We start from the raw sequence: 21,401 nt of genomic DNA on the forward strand, positions 1-21,401 counted from the left end.
TCAACTATCTTCCTCCACACCAACATGGGGAATCCTTTGAGAGTTTAGAAAATGAGTGAAAAGCATTGCTGGATGAAATAAAAAAAGACAGCCAGAGAATAATCACAGAGAAAATGTCTAAAACATTCTCATACAGAAGACATGAAGTTGTCAACCTCACTCCACCAATTAAAGCTTTCCAGCAGAGGTGGCCTGCTTTATTCACTAAAGCTCAGACAAGTTAATCCAATTAAGATATTGTAATTATAGACCTTTTAGCAAGATGTAAACACCCCTGCTCCAGAAGCACTTCCTGTTTCATTTTTGCTTTTATTTCACTCATATAATTAAGATTTGAAGATGTTTGTTTAACCTTTCAATTAAATTCTAAATGTTCTGTTGATTGTGTTTTGTTCTGATGTTTGTGTATGTTTCTAGACAAGTGTTATTTACATCCTGCAAAATGGTTTATATTCTGGAAAGTTGTCTGGATAGATATTTGGTGCCCATAAAGGAGCTATATACATTATATATATATATATATATATATATATATATATATATATATATATATATATATATATATATATATATATATATATAGTTTTTTTATATTTAGTATTTTTAACTCTTTCCAGATAAACGAGGAATTCAGAAGAATTACTGCTGTTCCCCTTGAACAAACCTTTATGTCCAAATTAGACGGCTACACGCCAAAACTCTTGGAGCTTATGAAAGCTAAGGGAGGGGTTGCCAGGCTTAAGATGCAGCCTATGCTCAATGTATTTGATTCAAGTCTGTGATAAATAGCTGTATAAGCCAGGAAAACATTGTTTTCTTCATTTGAACAATAAAGAACGTTTTTAGCTAAAACTACAGTCCTCAGTGATTCAGATAATGCAAGTTCTCAGGTTCTGCCTCCTGGAGTGTTCAAAAAGCAGATACATTCATCACAAAAGTAACCCCTGCTACTGCTGGGGGATATACTCCATAGTGAGCTCTTCCTTTCATCAGCCTATGAAATCACTGACACCGAGATACACGGATTGTATCGGAACATAATTTTCCATATTTATTCATTTGCTCCTTTTTTTACTTATTTATCTATGACCAGCCACAAAAACAGAAAACGGCTATACTTTAAGAGCACCTGGCAATACTTATAACCACAACCTTCTAAAACATGATGCCACTAATCAGATCGCATCATTGATGCCCGGTGCTTTTCTCGGCATTAAATTAAATGACTTGTAAAGACTATATGCCAAGCTGCCAGGATTACTTTTATGTTGCAAGTAAAGGCTTTTTTGGAAGAACCAAAGGATGTGCATTTCATGGGCCACCTAGGAGCGTGGTCTCAGCTAAAAATCTGTTCTACTGACGAAACACCTACATCTTGGAGGACGTAGAGTGAAAAAATAAACAGCAAATGTTCACGTTTGGGTGAACTATACCTTTAAGCTATCAAATTTCTGTGATAAGTAATTTAAAGTGTCAGCAAATCAAATATTAAGATTAAGATATTTACATTCCATCATTCCAACACTTCTATGGCAGTGGATCCCAACTCAGATCATGAATTTTACCCCTCATCCCTCTTGTAAAGATGGCAATCAAGAAGACTTATAATGATGTCATGTCAATTTTTGTCCATGGAAACGGTGATGAGGAGCCAGTCGTGTCCATTGTTCTAGACGGAAGCAAGGTCCTAACAAAATGTGAAAATACTGCAAAAGCTTGTGCTCTTATGATGGGTCTGATTTTTGCCTTAAATCTACAGTATCCATCTAATCTGAAATACACTTTTGAGGTTTTTCAAAAACTCTGTTTCTCAATGGATTTCTCCTAATGTGTGGTCTTTAAAAACCAAGCTGAACACATGAACTGTTTATGTTCTCTGGATGTTCAGAGGCATTAATCTGTCTTGTTTACCCAACTTTGTTTAAACATTGTCACACTGAGAAAATGTAGACCCTGAAACGTTCAGAATGATTGTTTCTGTTACCATTTACTTTTTACTGGTTTCATGTAATGGTTTTAATATTTTCAAATACTGTGTTAGAGAGGATTTAAAAATAACAGTTTGTTAATGGAACCTGTTTTTAAAAAAAAAAAAAAAAAAAGAACACTTGGACATGGACTTGCTTAATTTACTTAGAAGACTTAATTTGTAACAGCAGTATGTTAATATCACTTTGCTGATCTCTGTCCATGCATCTCTGATCTCTGTCCATGATCTAAGTCTATCTCTAGACATGCAAGTTTAGATGGCTTGAATATAATCAAATATAATCATTTATAATCAAAAATGACATTGCATTTTACTTCTGCTTGAGCCGTTTAAATTCTTATCCTTATTTTTAAGCATTGATCTTAAGCAAGTTTCTGTAAGTTTTTGTAATTTCTTAGATTGAAGCTCTTAATAAATATTCTTGATTGCACATTTACTGTCATTGTAACAGTGACTCATTTTATTTAACTTAAAATAATTAACACTAAATAAAACAAGTACAATTTTATTAGAGAAAACAGTTTTACTTAATTATATCAGTTAATTACATCAGATCAATTACAACAGTTATGTGTACTTATTTACATTGTTAAATTTACTCAACTTCAGGTATTCATAAATTTTACATAATATCATAATTGAAATTGAGTGCAAAATCTTGCAAAAGAAATTTTTGTAAATTTTACTTATTTTTCAGTGTGGATTATGTTGGATTTGTCATTGAGGTGTCTGCAAAATAAAAAAAAAAAACTTCACTAGAACAATTTGTCTCCATTATGCTGTCATATCAGGAAATCCAGCTATTCTGCTGAAAAGCCACCTGTTTACATACCGACTGCAGGACAACGTGCAGCATTTCCATCTCTCAGACTCTGAACCACCTCACTGCAGGAGAAGAAATAGATGGACATGACTGAAAATTCAATATATCTAACATTCCCACATGTGCACAGTCTATAGTAGTCTCTAGAGCAGTCAATTCAATATATTACACCACAGTGATGTTTGAGTCTTGATTCTGATTGGTCAGAAGGTGATTAAGTGAAATTTTCAATAACAAATACTTACAGTAGATCTAGCTGGAAGGCACATCAGGTTTATATTAAGGTGTTCATTTTAATATGTTACGCTATATGCTACAGATAATCTAGGTCAATAAAGAGTAAAAAGTACTGTAAAATATTGTGATTAATAGGTTTGTGTTATTTAATTTTTAAAAAAAATCAAATAATTAAAAGTAATTAATGATTACTAAAAGGTAAACTTCAGGTCACATCACACCCATTGTTCCTTTTTGCCCGTTTTCCTACAACAGCACACCACATCATGATTTTTTCCCTACAGCACTATATTACAGCAGCCAGCAAGTATATGCTGAGTACCTGTGTGTATCTGGATGAATGTTTTTTATAGCAATGCAGCGTTCAGCGCTGAGGTCCCAGCCACAGTACGGGTCTCTGGCCAGCACACAGTCCATACAGGAAGCGTAATGGTCACATGTACTAAGCGACATCTGCACCGTTGCTTCCTCTGAGCCTGCATACAGCTGACCCTGAAACAATATGTCCAGCAGTTATTAAAAAGATGGTCAAACTATAACAGAATCAAAGTAAAACTGAATCACAAGTAGAAATAATGAAATGAATCAGATGAGTACTAGGATAGCCACGATGGGAAAGTCATTAAGTATTATTTTATTTTAGTTATTCTAGTGTGAACGATGAGGGCAAAAAAAAATGAATCTTAGATTTGCATGTTCCCTAAAATGTGTTAAAAGCAGTAGAAAAAAAAAAAAAAAGTTAATTCTATAATATTTTGTAAATTTATCAAAAGAATAAAAACAATTCACTCAATGAAAATGCATTTTATCATTTTCCCTAAGTAAATAGATAACCATTTTGTCCCCTTAAATCAATTAATTAGTGTAATATCACAAAAATATAACCTTTTGGTGTAGCTTCAGGGAGAAAAAAAAAAAATCAAATGTAAATGTGCTCTGTGGCTTACCAGGGTGATGGAGAGCCGCAATATCTTTACTGGCTCTGACTGTTTAAAGATCTGCACCTCCTCTATTATCACCATCTTTCCATCATAGTTGACTGCTTTCAGCACTGAACCGCTTGCTGTTACAAAGATTGTACAGTTGATTGAACACTATAACACATGCATGCATACGTCTGTAAAAATGATGTAAACTGTACACTAAATATTTATTTACCTGTGCCAATAAACATGACCTGATGGCTGCTCCCATCCAGGGCAGTAGTGCTGGCCACCACTATACGCGTAAACACAGCTCCTTTCTTCACCAGTAGGGGCTGCTCAGAAGGCTTCACTGCCTGATCCATAAGTGGGTTGTCTTTGATGAACTGAAGGGTTTCATCAGGGAGGTCCAAAGACTTTGAAAACCCTTTCTCCCTTGTTTTACTGTTAATACACTACACACACAGAGAGCAACACAAAGCGAATAATTAACTACTGCATAGGTGGTGGTTTTGGAGACAAAATATACAAATTAAAACATTATACCCCATGCACGTCACTATGTACGTTATAACTCAGTAAATGATAATAAATCTGTCTATTATAATCTGACCTAAGTCATTTTTCCACCACTGTAGCTAACAAATAAAAGATTGTTGTAGAATAAGTTGGTAAACATTGAACTCACAGCTCCGGGACGAGGGTCAGGCACAGGTCCGTTGTAGGTCACCCATTTTTTATAGAAAGTTATACCGTATCGTTCAAATAAAAGGCCCTCTGTATAGCGTTTTGAATTTGCCTTTAGAGAACACATCCCTGATGTCCTGTATCCTGTAGGCACACACTGCCGAGTACTCCGGCATTTCCCTGTCAGTAAAATCACAGCTATGAAACAAGTGTCATAAGTCGGTGGTTAATAAAACTGTCTAATGTTTGGATCTGCAATAGTTTCAGAGGCAATTGTATGCATGATTGAATTTGCCTGAGGTTTTCATATGAGTGTGTAGTACTAAATAATAATTCTCATATTATAATAATGCATATAATGAAGATACTGGTATATGCAATATAAAGACATCAAGGTGGTGCAGCATTGCCATCTCATACTGCCAGGGTCCCCAGGTTGATCCTGTGCATTTGTGTGGATATACTAATTTTCTCCATTTATCAAATCATATGTAATGTCTGAATCAGAAATAAAAGGCTAGTGTGATTTAAAATGCATTATAATGCAAACACATTGCAAATACATCCATTGATTATAGCGCTTACCCTGCACAGGGTTGTGGAGAACCTGGAGCCTATCCCTTGGGGAAAAATTTAGAGATACTATCCAACAGCCTACAATGTTTTTGAACTGCAGGAGGAAACCTGAGTACCTGGAGGATATCCCGAAAGCACAGGGAGAACATTGAAGCTCCCTTTACACACAAGGCAATGGAGCGAATCAAAAATCAAATATTTGAGGTGTGATGCAAGCGTGCTAACCACTAAACCTCTGTGCCATCCAAACTAATACCATATTGTGTCATTCTGAAGTTAATGGCAACGCATTGACTATAAATACCATGGAGTTGTTAAACTAAAGCCTGTTAGGTTTCCCATTTGACCTAACCATGTTGATCTTCACATGCACTTGAGCTCAGGCTGATCTAACACAAATGGTAATGTTTAAGTCCTCTGCCTTAAGGTTTGACTGTATTTTTGGTCTAGTATTCAATCACAATCCTGATAACGTTCACAATCACAAATTGTCTTCTTCACTGCAGTTATTTAAACATTCTGCTGGCATTTTTGAACTGAACATCACTCACCCTTGAGGAGTGAAGACACCGTAGAACATACAGGTTTTCCAGGTGTCTGGGCAGAAGAGGAACACATCCTGTATGAGAAGTGGTAGTCTGGTTTGAAGGACAGGACAGTCCAGGTGAGTCTTTAGAAATGTCCGCTGTCCTCCCACATCCCCCTAGCAAGCAGAGATCAGAGTGTATGAGAACAATGCTGCAAAAAATGACATCTTAGCAAGTGACAATAGTTATATTTTATTTACTAATTATAAAATCAAATATTTTTTGGTAAAAGTATTGTTCTTTAAGCAGATAATCTCTAAATTTAAGCATTTATTATGTAAGCAATAAACAAAAAAAACTTGCAAAAAGGAAAAGTTTTCTATTCATGTATAAAAGCATCAAAAGCAGGGCGATTAATTTTATAATTTGATTTATAATCATTTCACATCTTGATGATCACTAATCTTGCAATTCTTTAGCAAAATCTGGTTTGTTAAGTACTGATGCAGAAGTAGGAAACGTGTGCTTATATTTCCCCACCCAGGAATTTTATCATCACCTGAGGTTCTTTGTTTGAACAAAGAAGTTAGTGAAGACCACACAACCATTATTTAGGCCCTGAAGAATTGTGTACTGTAATATCAGCAACAACCTTTTACAAGGAAGAGTACCTTACAAACCCGGGCCACCCTGGACACCTCCATCTTACTGTAGGCATCGTACTCCACAGCTCTTTCATTAAAGAAAAGGTAAATCTTGTCATCATCCCCCTCTGGGTTGTCATCTCCCTCAGCCACATGCTTCATGCCAATGAAACTGGGCTCTGAAATGACACAAATAATCAGTGACTCAACTACTCAATCACATGATCCAAGAATTAAAGAAAGTTACGAGATGTAAAGTAGAATTTTAAAATTACACACGATACCAGAAGACTCATCTCAGTCCCGGACTTAAAGTAATGAAATTTACATTCGTACCATTAAGCCATGAAGTCTTGAATTCAATTTGTATGCTGTCATCTAAGCTGCGCATCACAACTGGTTCTGAGCCCAGGTAATTGAAAGATGTAGCAGAGTACAGCTGTCCATCTAAATGGCAATCAGAATTATATTATTAAAGCATAATAATGGGCACATTGGGTTACTTGCCTTTAAACCAATAAGAAGATCATATCAGTTATCATAAGTAGTACCTGTGACTAAAGAATTTACCTTAAAAATGAAAATAAATGCATGAACTAAATGCTTTTAATCACTCACTAACTAAACATTGTGCTCTTCGGTCTGTTACGTCATGGAGCAGTTTGCCTTAAGAGAGACGAAGCACCTACCGACAAATTCAGAGGCGTATCTCTCGAAAGGATCAAATGGACACTTTCCTTTCCCATCTTGTTGTTTACCTTCGAGAGTCAGCTTGCCGTCTTTATAAGACTGGAACACAGAACACAGCTACATGAAATGTCTACATGGTGTGATATAATACAACAAAACATGCACGCAGGCTGAAATTCATGTTAACAAATGTCTACAATATCATAGCAAGGACATTTTACAGTAAAATTTGTGGAGGAATTTTTACTCACCATAATATCACAGGTTGGATTTAAAGCGTTGGTACCACAAACAAACAGTGTCCTTCGACATTTTATGAAGGATCCGGATGTAGTTATGACACTCAGTCTGGAAAGGAAAATTACAGGGAATACAGGAGTACAAGGAAATTTTTAGGAAGCCAGTCAGAAAGAGACAGAAAAACAGATCCATTAACAGAACACCACAAGACAGAAGAATAATGGGGAATAATTTCATAGGCTAGGTGAGGACCCAAAGAAGAGGAGTTGCAGATCAGGGCTTTGTATAATAGCATACCTGTTCCTAATCATATTATATATTTACTGCACAAAACTGTTGAATCTAACCAGTGATTGAAAGTTAGACATGGCTTAGGGGCGTAAAGTCTACTGTAGTTCTTAATATTCTCAAAACTCAGACTATGTTCGGTTCTTTACTGTATTAGGGAATGTATTCTTTTTTTTACACTCATTTGAGCATTTACATATATACACATAAATACAAAGACACAAAATTGTTGGTACCCTTCGGTCAATGAAAGAAAAACTCAATGGTCACAGAAAACTTTAATCTGACAAAAAGTAATATATAAAAATTCTATGAATGTTAACCAATGAAAGTCAGACATTGCTTTTCAACCATGCTTCAACGGAATTATTTAAAAAATAAATTCATGGAACAGGCCTACAGTAGACAAAAATGATGGTACCCCTAACTTAATATTTTGTTGCACAACCTTTTGAGGCGATCACTGTAATCAGACGATTTCTGTAACTGTCAATGAGACTTCTGCACCTCTCAGCAGGTATTCTGGCCCACTCCTCATGAGCAAACTGCTCCAGTTGTTTCCTGTTTGAAGGGTGTCTTTTCCAGACGGTATGTTTCAGCTCCTTCCAAAGATTCTCAATAGGATTGATGTCAGGGCTCATAGAAGGCCACTTTAGAATAGTCCAACGTTTTCCTCTTAGCCATTCTTGGGTGTTTTTAGCTGTGCTTTGGGTCATTGTCCTGTTGCAAGACCCATGACCTGCGACTGAGACCAAGCTTTCTGACACTGGCCAGCACATTTCTCTCTAGAATCCCTCGATAGTCTTCAGATTTCATTGTACCCTGTACAGATTCAAGACACCCTGTGCCAGATGCAGCAAAACAGCCCCAGAACATAACAGAGCCTCCTCCATGTTTCACAGTAGGGACAGTGTTCTTTTCTTGATATGCTTCATTTTTCCATCTGTGAACATAGAGCTGATGTGCCTTGGCAAAAAGTTCCATTTTTGTCTCATCTGTAAATAGGACATTCTCCCAGAAGCTTTGTGGCTTGTCAACATGTAGTTTGGCATATTCCAGTCTAGCTTTTTTATGATGTGTCCTCCTTGGTCGTCTCCCATGTAGTCCACTTTGGCTCAAACAACGACGGATGGTGCGATCTGACACTGATGTTCCTTGAGCATGAAGTTCACCTTGAATCTCTTTAGAAGTCTTTCTGGGCTCTTTTGTTACCATTCGCATTATCCATCTCTTTGATTTGTCATCAATTTTCCTCCTGCGGCCACGTCCAGGGAGGTTGGCTACAGTCCCATGGATCTTAAATTTCTGAATAATATGTGCAACTGTAGTCACAGGAACATCTAGCTGCTTGGAGATGGTCTTATAGCCTTTACCTTTATCATGCTTGTCTATAATTTTCTTTCTCATGTCCTGAGACAACTCTTTCCTTCTCTTCCTCTGGTCCATGTTGAGTGTGGTACACACCATGTCACCAGATAACACAGTGACTACCTGGAGCCCTATATATAGGCCCACTGACTGATTACAAGATTGTAGACACCTGTGATGCTAATTAGTGGACACACCTTGAATTAACATGTCCCTTTGGTCACATTATTTTCAGTCTTTTCTAAGGGTACCATCATTTTTGTCTAGGCCTGTTCCATGAGTTTATTTTTTTAAATAATTCCGTTGAAGCATGGTTGAAAAGCAATGTCTGACTTTCATTGGTTAACATTCATAGAATTTTTATTTATTATTACTTTTGTCAGATTAAAGTTTTTTCTGTGACCATTGTGAGTTTTTCTTTCATTGACCAAAGGGTACCAACAATTTTGTCCACGTGTGTGTGGTGTGTGTATATATATATATATATATATATATATATATATATATATATATATATATATATATATATATATATATATATGTATATGTATATACTGTATAAATCCAAGGAGAACAGCAGTTTTGAAGACACTCAGAACAGCCCATCTAGTACTAATCTAGTTCCTTTGTTCCGCAATGTGTAGTTGCCACATTATTATTAAACATCAGTAATGTGCAGGTGTACAGATGTTCCTAATATGCTGGATTTTTATTTTATTTCTTCCATTCATTCATTCATTCATTCATTCATTCATTCATTCATTCACCATTATAAATGACTTTATCCTAGTCAGAGTGGTGGTAATTTTGGTGTGATGTCTTGGGTTGTGGCAGGATCACCTGTGTTTTCCCTTTGAAGATACAAGTGTGCTGCATCTCTGAAGTCACCGACCACTTAACCTACAAAAAAAGAGAATATATTTCTTCACTGATATAGAATTAAGTACAGTACAAGTGAAAATTTGCTACGTAAGCAAGTAATTTTAACGTCAACAAAAATATATTGTTATTCTTATTACTTTTTATGTTGCAATTATGTACCATTCATTATCTAAATTATTATTATTATTATTATCATTATTATTATTGCTGTTATTGTTGTCATTATTGTTATTATTAATAATAACAATAATAACAACATCAATAATAATAATAATAATAATAATAATAATAATAATAATAATAATAATAATAAACTATTTAATTTGAATTAAAGTACTTTACAATGTACAAGTTTAAATAAAAAAGGAAAATAAAATTGGTGAGGAAAATAAAATCACAGTGACAAAAAATATAAACCTGTAAAATGTAAAAACGATAGAATATAAGAAAATAAACCTGTGATAAGTAAAATTGAAACAAAAAACAACCAAAGAAATTTTGAGGATGAGAAATAAATAAATAAATGCATCTATTATTATTATTATTATTATTATTATTATTATTATTATTATTATTATTCATTCATTCATTTTCTACCGCTTATCCGAACTACCTCGGGTCACGGGGAGCCTGTGCCTATCTCAGGCGTCATCGGGCATCAAGGCAGGATGCACCCTGGACGGAGTGCCAACCCATCGCAGGGCACACACACACACACTCTCATTCACTCACGCAATCACACACTAGGGACAATTTTCCAGAGATGCCAATCAACCTACCATGCATGTCTTTGGACCGGGGGAGGAAACCGGAGTACCCGGAGGAAACCCCCGAGGCACGGGGAGAACATGCAAACTCCACACACACAAGGTGGAGGCGGGAATCGAACCCCGACCCTGGAGGTGTGAGGCGAACGTGCTAACCACTAAGCCACCGTGCCCGCATTATTATTATTATTATTATTATTATTATTATTATTCAAATGAAATCTTTTTCCTGACCATAGCCTTCTTGTGTGTGATGTTGTTGAGGTCCAGGGCAAAGATGGCCTCTCGAGCTCCCAGGATGAGCACACCCTCGTCTTCCATCAGGAGCATGGTGGTGTAATTCCACACTCCCTCCTCTTTAAAGACATGTCCTCTGTTACCTAGCAAAAGCAAAATAGGCTTTTAGTGTCCACTGTGTTAGAGTAGTTATAAGACCTTTAGTGCTCATAGTAAAGAAAAGTCCAAAGAAGTGAAGTAGAAGAAAGACTTAACACAACTACAGTATAACGTTTGACCTCAGTAACTCAATTTCAATTTTTGTCCATGGAAACGGAGATGAGGAGCCAGTCATGTCCATTGTTCTAGACGGAAGCAAGGTCCTAACAAAATGTGAAAATACTGCAAAAGCTTGTGCTCTTATGATGGGTCTGATTTATGCCTTAAATCTACAGTATCCATCTAATCTGAAATACACTTTTGAGGTTTTTCAAAAACTCTGTTTCTCGATGGACTTCTCCTAATGTGTGGTCTTTAAAAACCAAGCTGAACACATGAACTGTTTTTGTTCTCTGGATGTTCATAGGCATTAATCTGTCTTGTTTACCCAACTTTGTTTAAACATTTTCATACTGTGAGAAAATGTAGACCCTGAAACATTCAGAATGATTGTTTCTGTTACCATTTACTTTTTACTGGTTTCATGTAATGGTTTTAATATTTTCAAATACTGTGTTAGAGAGTATTTAAAAATAAGCACTTATTTTTTTTAAAGTTTCAACTATTTAAAAAAGAGCACTTGGACATGGACTTGCTTAATTTGCTTAAACGGACTTTATCTGTTTTTATCCGTTTTTATCTGCCATGTCAATGTTTCGATTGCTTTCTGCTAATGTCAAACATGCGCACTGAACACTCTCTCTGGCGCATATTGAGAAGACATGCCCCTTTCTGCTCATTGGCTACACGTTTGTTTTGTTTGTCAGCCCGACTCTAGTTTTCTAAAGCATTTCTCATACAATGTGCACCTCACCTTTAATTATATCAATTAATTACATCAGATCAATTACAACAGTTATGTGTACTTATTTACTTTTGTTAATTTTACTCAACTTTAGAAATTCATAAATTTTACTTAATATCATAAGTGTACATTGTATTTGAAAAATTTGAGTGCAAAATGCAAAAAGAAATTTTGTAAATTTTACTTATTATTTTTGTCAGTGTGGATTATGTTGGATTTGTCATTGAGGTGTCTGCAAAATAAAAAGTAAACTTCACTAGAACAATTTGTCTCCATTATGCTGTCATATCAGGAAATCCAGCTATTCTGCTTAAAAGCCACCTGTTTACATACCGACTGCAGAACAACGTGCAGCATTTCCATCTCTCAGACTCTGAACCACGTCACTGCAGGAAATAAACATAGAAGGACATGACTGAAAATTCAATATATCTAACATTCCCACATGTGCACAGTCTATAGTACAGTCTCTAGAGCAGTCAATTCAATATTTTAGAACACAGTGATGTTTGATTCTTGATTCTGGTTGGTGTGGTGGAAATTTCTAATCTTAAGATGTTCATAAGGCTTTGTCCTTCTATGCTTGTACCTTGTGTGCGTCATGACCAGGGACTGACATTGTCATCAGTAGGTTTTGTTAAGATTATGACAAGGGCAATAGGGACTGGGGACGAGTTGTCCATAACCATCTTCCTCTAGAAGACCTTGGCCTGGTCAGATTAGCTTGGTCTGGAGATGCATGCGGTAATTTTGAAAGTTCTTTCTATAAAACCTTGATGTAATCAATGATCGTGGCCCTTCATCCCTCATGCTACATGTAGAGTGTTGGGACCTGCTGCGCAGCTGAACACAATAAATTGTGTAACCTTTTTTTACTCTTGCTCGTGCTACCAGTGTTATACTTTGTTCTTTAAATCTCTCAAACCTCAGAACTTCCACAACATTGGTCAGAAGGTGATTAAGTGAAATTTTTACGATTTTTACGACTGTAACGACTTACAGTAGATCAAGCTGGAAGGCACAACACGTTTATACTAATGTGTTCATTTTAATATATTACTATTAGCTCCAAATAATCTAGGTCAGTAAAGAGTAAATAATATTGTAAAATACTGTGATGAATACATTTTGAATGTGTTGTTATTTATTTGTAATTAAAAATATATTAATCAAAGTTAATAATTAAAAGTAATGAATAATTACTAAAAGGTAAACTTCAGGTCACATCACACCCATTGTTCCTTTTGCCCGTTTTCCTACAACAGCACACCACATAATGATTTTTTCCCTACAGCACTATATTACAGCAGCCAGCAAGTATATGCTGAGTACCTGTGTGTATCTGGATGAATGTTTTTTATAGCAATGCAGCGTTCAGCGCTGAGGTCCCAGCCACAGTACGGGTCTCTGGCCAGCACACAGTCCATACAGGAAGCGTAATGGTCACATGTACTAAGCGACATCTGCACCGTTGCTTCCTCTGAGCCTGCATACAGCTGACCCTGAAACAATATGTCCAGCAGTTATTAAAAAGATGGTCAAACTATAACAGAATCAAAGTAAAACTGAATCACAAGTACAAATAATGAAATGAATCAGATGAGTACTGGGATAGCCACGATGGGAAAGTCATTAAGTATTATTTTATTTTAGTTCTACAAGTGTGAATGATGAGGGCAGAAAAATGAATCTTAGATTTGCATGTTCCCTAAAATTTGTTAAAAGCAGTAGAAAAAATGTTAATTCTATAATATTTTGTAAATTTATCAAAAGAATAAAAACAATTCATTCAGTGAAAATGCATTTTATCATTTTCCCTAAGTAAATAGATAACTATTTTGTCCCCTTAATAAATCAATTAATTAGTGTAATATCACAAAAAAAAACAAAAAACTTTTGGTGTAGCTTCAGGGAGGAAAAAAAATGAAATGTAAATGTGCTCTGTGGCTTACCAGGGTGATGGAGAGCCGCAATATCTTTACTGGCTCTGACTGTTTAAAGATCTGCACCTCCTCTATTATCACCATCTTTCCATCATAGTTGACTGCTTTCAGCACTGAACCGCTTGCTGTTACAAAGATTGTACAGTTGATTGAACACTATAACACATGCATGCATACGTCTGTAAAAATGATGTAAACTGTACACTAAATATTTATTTACCTGTGCCAATAAACATGACCTGATGGCTGCTCCCATCCAGGGCAGTAGTGCTGGCCACCACTATACGCGTAAACACAGCTCCTTTCTTCACCAGTAGGGGCTGCTCAGAAGGCTTCACTGCCTGATCCATAAGTGGGTTGTCTTTGATGAACTGAAGGGTTTCATCAGGGAGGTCCAAAGACTTTGAAAACCCTTTCTCCCTTGTTTTACTGTTAATACACTACACACACAGAGAGAGCAACACAAAGCGAATAATTAACTACTGCATAGGTGGTGGTTTTGGAGACAAAATATACAAATTAAAACGTCATACCCCATGCATGTCACTATGTACGTGTCACAACCAGGGAAGGAAGGAGGCGGACATACAGTAAAATGACGAGGACTAAAATAATACAAACGACGACACAACAATGACGAGGGTAACACCGTAACCAATGAATCCGCGCTGCCATCGGCAACGCGGCTCACATTTATACATAAGACAATGATGACACAATGAGGAACAGGTATGGAGACAAGGAAGAGCAGACGAAGACGGGGCAGACACGTGACGAGGAACAATAACAAACACACATGGCTGAAAGTTCGGGCTGATCCCTGACAGTAGTTATTACTCAGTAAATGATGATAAATCTGTCTATTATATTCTGACTTAATTAAGTCATTTTTCCACCACTGTAGCTAACAAATAAAAATGATTGTTGTAGAATAAGTTGGTAAATGTTGAACTCACAGCTCCGGGACGAGGGTCAGGCACAGGTCCGTTGTATGTCACCCATTTTTTATACAAAGTTATACCGTATAGCGATTTGAATTTGCCTTTAGAGAAGACTTCCCTGATGTCCTGTATCCTGTACGCACACACTGCTGAATACTCCGGCATTTCCCTGTCAGATGAAACAAGTGTCATACGTCGGTGAATAATTAAAGAATAATTCTCATATTATAATAATGCATATAATAAAGATACTCGTATATGCAATATAAAGACATCAAGGTGGTGCAGCATTGCCATCTCATACTGACTGTATTGTTGGCTGTATTGTTCAACCACAATCCTGATTACATTCAAAATCACAAATTGTCTTCTTCACTGCAGTTATTTAAACATATTCTGCTGGCATTTTTGAACTGAACATCACTCACCCTTGAGGAGTGAAGACACCGTAGAACATACAGGTTTTCCAGGTGTCTGGGCAGAAGAGGAACACATCCTGTATGAGAAGTGGTAGTCTGGTTTGAAGGACAGGACAGTCCAGGTGAGTCTTTAGAAATGACGTCCACTTCTTCTGCAATGTCCGCAGTCCTCCCACATCCCCCTAGCAAGCAGAGATCAGAGGGTATGAGAACAATGCTGCAAAAAATGACATCTTAGCAAGTGACAATAGTTATATTTATTTACTAATTAACATTGAGATGGGCCACCAGCAGACGATGGTCTGTGTTGCCAAGCTCTGCTCCTCGGTACACACGGCAGTTGGTGACAACCGACTTCCAGCGTCGAGAGATGAGGATATGGTCCAGCGCTTTCCTGGTTCTGCCATCTGGGCTGTACCATGTCCAGTAACGGATACGCTTCCGGGGGAACCAGGTATCAGCAACACAGAGGTTATTGTGGTGGCAGAGAAGGAGAAGGCGGTTACCGTTGTCGTTTGTGGACCTGTCAGCAAAGGTTGTGCCAACAGGTGAGCCTGTGGACCGATCACTGATGGACAAAGTGCCGTTGGTATCGGTATGGATGATGGTGATGTCATGTGGTGAGGCTAGGCCAACAGCCTGGTGGAGTTAGTCAAAGAATGCATCCTTCGCATCCTCATCAGCGACATCGGTGGGAGCATAAGCAACGATTACTGTCATCTTGCCGTGTTGGTGGAGAAAGCGGGCTGACAGTAATCTGTCACTCAGGGGTGTCCAGCTGATTAAGGACTTGCGGAGGTCCTTTGGGATGGCAAGGGCCACACCATAAAGGCCTGTTCGTTTCTCGGGGCCACTCCAGAGGTAGCAATGGTCGCCTGCTGTTGTTTCGCCGTTGCCGTGCCATCGAACTTCACAGAGCCCTGCCAAGGAGATGTTATAACGGCAGAGCTCTCGGGACAGCAGGGTGGCAGCTCCAGGACGAAGGAGTGTCTGGACATTCCATGTGGCGACTCGGGTCCTATGACGAAGGTTGATCCGTACTCGTTGGTCGGGTGCAGGCTGGGGTCCGTTACCGTGTTGAGCAGTCCAGTTTCTTTCTCTGATCGGTTTCATAACAAAAGAAGTTTCTCCTGGGTGGGTTGTTAGCCCTCCGCAGGATAGTCGGTTGGTGGGGCTGCCACCTCACAGCGTACCGACATGCTGGGGTCTTTGTTTGTCTGGAACCTACCCTGCATTATTGACCATCTGATGTCCAGGGTTTGGGAGCGGGTCCCCGGAGTGTCCTTCGGCAGTTACCATCTGACTGACCTGGAGTACGCTGATGACACCATCCTGCTCAGCACGTCCTACAGCCAGCTGAGAGATGCTCTGGCCATATACAGTGAAGAGGCGGAGAAGCTCGGCCTCCAGGTGAGCTGGACGAAAACCAAGTTCATGTATGTCGGTGACAGACCACATCCACCTTCCCTGCAGCTCGGCAATGACATTGTGGAACTTGTCAAGAACTTTGTGTATCTGGGATCCATAGTGACAGACAATGGGGACATAAAACCAGAGATTACACGCAGAAGAGCCCGGGCGGCGTCAGCTCTGCAGTCTCTCTGGAAACCACTCTGGCGGCACCAGACTATCTCACGCAAGACGAAGCTCCGGATTTACAACTCAGCAGTACTCCCCATCCTGCTATATGGTTCGGAGACTTGGCCCTTGAACAAGACACTGGCTACAAGATTAGATGGCTTTGATAGCAGGGCTCTCAGAACCATCAAGAACATCAGGTGGCCCCAGCAGGTTTCCAATCAAATGCTTAGAGCCCGCACGTGCCAGCCCAGAGCATCCTCCCTGGCCGCACAACGTCACACCCGCTGGATTGGCCATGTCCTCCGCCTCCCTTCTGACCATCCGACGAGAGCTATTCTCCAGTTTGATCCGTGGGCTGCAGGCTGGAGACGACCACGAGGTAAACCCCGCACCCGATGGCTTGACGTCCTTGCGGACGACCTTCAACAACAACGAGTTGCTATTGAGGATGCAGAGCAGCTGGCACAAGACCGTCAGTGTTGGAAACAACTAGTTCATCTGGTCGGCTCAACGCACAGGGATGGGACACCCCCGTACCCATCGCAGGAGCCAAATTGATTGATTGATTGAATTAACATTAAAAAATTCAACCAAAACTTTTTTGGTAAAAAATATTGTTCTATAAGCAGATAATATCTCTGAATTTAAGCATTTATTATGTAAGCAATAAACAAACAAAAAACTTGCAAATAGGAAAAAGGTTTTCTATTCATGTATAAAAGCATCAAAAGCAGGGCGATTAATTTTATAATTTGATTTATAATCATTTCACATCTTGATGATCACTAATTTTTTGCAATTCTTTAGTAACATCTGGTTTGTTAAGTACTGATGCAGAAGTAGTGTGCTTATATTTCCCCACCCAGGAATTTTATCATCACCTGAGGTTCTTTGTTTGAACAAAGAAGTTAGTGAAGACCACACAACTGTTATTTAGGCCCTGAAGAATGGTGTACTGTAATATCAGCAACAACCTTTTACAAGGAAGAGTACCTTACAAACCCGGGCCACCCTGGACACCTCCATCTTACTGTAGGCATCGTACTCCACAGCTCTTTCATTAAAGAAAAGGTAAATCTTGTCATCATCCCCCTCTGGGTTGTCATCTCCCTCAGCCACATGCTTCATGCCAATGAAACTGGGCTCTGAAATGACACAAATAATCAGTGACTCTCAACTACTCAATCACATGATCCAAGAATTAAAGAAAGTTATGAGATGTTGACTTTTTAATTATATACAATACCAGAAGACTCATCTCAGTCCCTTACTCAGTGTAATAAAATTTACATTCTTACCATTAAGCCATGAAGTCAGGAACTCAGTATGTATGCTATTATCTAAGCTGCGCATCACAACCGGTAGTGAGCCCAGGTAATTGAAAGATGTAGCAGAGTACAGCTGTCCATCTAAACGGCAATCAGAATTGTATTATTAAAGCATAATGATGGCAACATTGAGTTACTATCCTTTAAACCATTAAGAAGATAATATCAGTTATCATAAGTAGTACCTGCGACTAAAGAATTTACCTTAAAAATGAATAGAATGCATGAACTAAATGCTTTTAATCACTCACTAACTAAACATTGTGCTCTTCGGTCTGTTACGTCATGGAGCAGTTTGCCTTATGAGAGACGAAGCACCTACCGACAAATTCAGAGGCGTATCTCTCGAAAGGATCAAATGGACACTTTCCTTTCCCATCTTGTTGTTTACCTTCGAGAGTCAGCTTGCCGTCTTTATAAGACTGGAACACAGAACACAGCTACATGAAATGTCTACATGGTGTGATATAATACAACAAAACATGCACGCAGGCTGAAATTCATGTTAACAAATGTCTACAATATCATAGCAAGGACATTTTACAGTAAAATTTGTGGAGGAATTTTTACTCACCATAATATCACAGGTTGGATTTAAAGCGTTGGTACCACAAACAAACATAGTGTCCTTCGACATTTTATGAAGGATCCGGATGTAGTTATGACACTCAGTCTGGAAAGGAAAATTACAGGGAATACAGGAGTACAAGGAAATTTTTAGGAAGCCAATCAGAAAGAGACAGAAAAACAGATCCATTAACAGAACAACACAAGACAGAAGAATAATGGGGAATAATTTCATAGGCTAGGTGAGGACCCAAAGAAGAGGAGTTGCAGATCAGGGCTTTGTATAATAGCATACCTGTTCCTAATCATATTATATATTTACTGCACAAAACTGTTGAATCTAACCAGTGATTGAAAGTTAGACATGGCTTAGGGACTATGTTTGGTTCTTTACTGTATTAGGGAATGTATTCTTTTTTACACTCATTTGAGCATTTACATATATAAACATACTGTAAATACAAAGACACACACACACACACACACACACACACACACACACACACACACACACATATATCAATCCTAGGAGAACAGCAGTTTTGAAGACACTCAGAACAGCCCATTTAGTACTAATCTAGTTCCTTTGTTCCGCAATGTGTAGTTGCCACATTATTATTTAACATCAGTAATGTGCAGGTGTACAGATGTTCCTAATATGCTGGATTTTTATTTTATTTCTTCCATTCCTTCATTCATTCATTCATCATTATAAATGACTTTATCCTAGTCAGAATGGTGGTAATTTTGGTGTGATGTCTTGGGTTGTGGCAGGATCACCTGTGTTTTCCCTTTGAAGATACAAGTGCGCTGCATCTCTGAAGTCACCGACCACTTAACCTACAAAAAAAGAGAATATATTTCTTCACCGATATAGAATTAAGTACAGTACAAGTGAAAATTTGCTAGTAAATTTAACAACAACAAAAATATATTGTTATTGTTATTATTTTTTATGTTGTGATTATTTACTATTCACTATCTAAATTATTATTATTATTATTATTATTATTATTATTATTATTATTATTATTATTATTGTTATTATTATTGTTATTATTATTGTTATTATATTATTATAACAATAATAATAATAACAATAATAATAACAATAATAATAATAATAATAATAATAATAATAATAATAATAATAATAATAATAATGAATTATTTAATTTGAATTAAAATACTTTACAGTGTACAAGTTTAAATAAAAAAGAAAAATACAATTTTAAAAATAAAATTGGTGACAAAAATAAAATCACAGTGACAAAAAATATAAACATTTAAAATGTAAAAACAATAAAATAGAAGAAAATAAACCTAACTAATAAGTAAAATTGAAACAAAAAAACAACCAAAAAAATTTGAGGCTGACATAAATAAATAAATAAATAAATAAATAAATAAATAAATAAATGCATCTATTATTATTATTATTATTATTATTATTATTATTAGTAGTAGTAGTAGTAGTAGTAGTAGTAGTAGCAGCAGTAGTAGTAGTAGTAGTAGTAGTAGTAGTATTCAAGTTAAATCTTTTTCCTGACCATAGCTTTCTTGTGTGTGATGTTGTTGAGGTCCAGGGCAAAGATGGCCTCTCGAGCTCCCAGGATGAGCACACCCTCGTCTTCCATCAGGAGCATGGTGGTGTAATTCCACACTCCCTCCTCTTTAAAGACATGACCTCTGTTATCTAGCAACAGCAGAATAGGCTTTTAGTGTCCACTGTGTTGGAGTATTTATAAGAAAATATAATAAAGAAAAGTACAAAGAAGTGAAGTAGAAGAAGGTCTTAACACAACTTTTGACCTCAGTAACTCAATAATGCTTTGTGTTATTTGTATTTGCAATACTGATATTATAAAGGCTGCAATGTTCCAATGCCCTAAAATGATGATGATTATTTATGTATGTATTTATTTTACAAACTGTGGGGATCTTTTATATTACCCTGTAAGCAATTTTAACAGAAGTAAGAATTTAAATCAGCACTTTTTATCCCTCCAGCTGCAACAACACATCAACATGCTTTTAATATCAAATCAAATCAATTTTTTATTTGTCACATACACATACATACAGAGTACAACATGCAGTGAAAAGCTTTTTTTTTTTTTTTTACGTCTGTCCGGTATTCAAGCATAAAAAGGAATGGAGTTAAAAATAAAAAAATATTCAAAAAGAGGTAGATAAATAAGACAACACATCAACATGCAGTTAATATATTGCACGGCTTATCACAGTAACATTAACAGCAATGCTGTGCAGCCAGGTCACAAACTGATATCTATTCAAGAAAAAAACTACAAAAAATAAAAAAATAAAATAAAAAATAAAAAGCAACAAAGACAGCTCACTTACTCAGAGTAACTGTTTTCCGTGGTGTGCTGTTCAATGGCCAAACCTGGCCCAAAGTCAGTACAGCTGGAACCCAAAAAGACAGGACAAGGAAGAACAGCATGTCCTAAAGCTCTTCAAGTCTCTGCTACAGAGCAACAGCAGTCTCAGTCTCTCAAACAGTCACACTGTAAAATATTGAAAATATATTTTTTCAGCATGAAGTAAAAAATTTTTTAACATTTTACTTATAATAACAGATTATGTTTAGATTGCTGTACTTCAGAGGAGCAGGGTGAAATAAGACATACTGTAATGCACATGAGCTGGATTTTTAATTGTAACCTTTTACAGTTACGTTCCATAGAATTACCTTGTAGAAATATTGAGAAAAATCTGT

The 21,401-nt window shown here is 37.1% G+C and overlaps 1 pseudogene; it reads right to left on the minus strand.

Moving 5' to 3' along the window:
• On the minus strand, positions 1-21,183 carry LOC132843279 (semaphorin-4E-like; annotated as a pseudogene).
• Positions 21,184-21,401: the final 218 nt, after the last annotated feature.

This window comes from Tachysurus vachellii, chromosome 1 (genome assembly GCF_030014155.1).
Source record: "Tachysurus vachellii isolate PV-2020 chromosome 1, HZAU_Pvac_v1, whole genome shotgun sequence".
Lineage (NCBI taxonomy): Eukaryota > Metazoa > Chordata > Actinopteri > Siluriformes > Bagridae > Tachysurus > Tachysurus vachellii.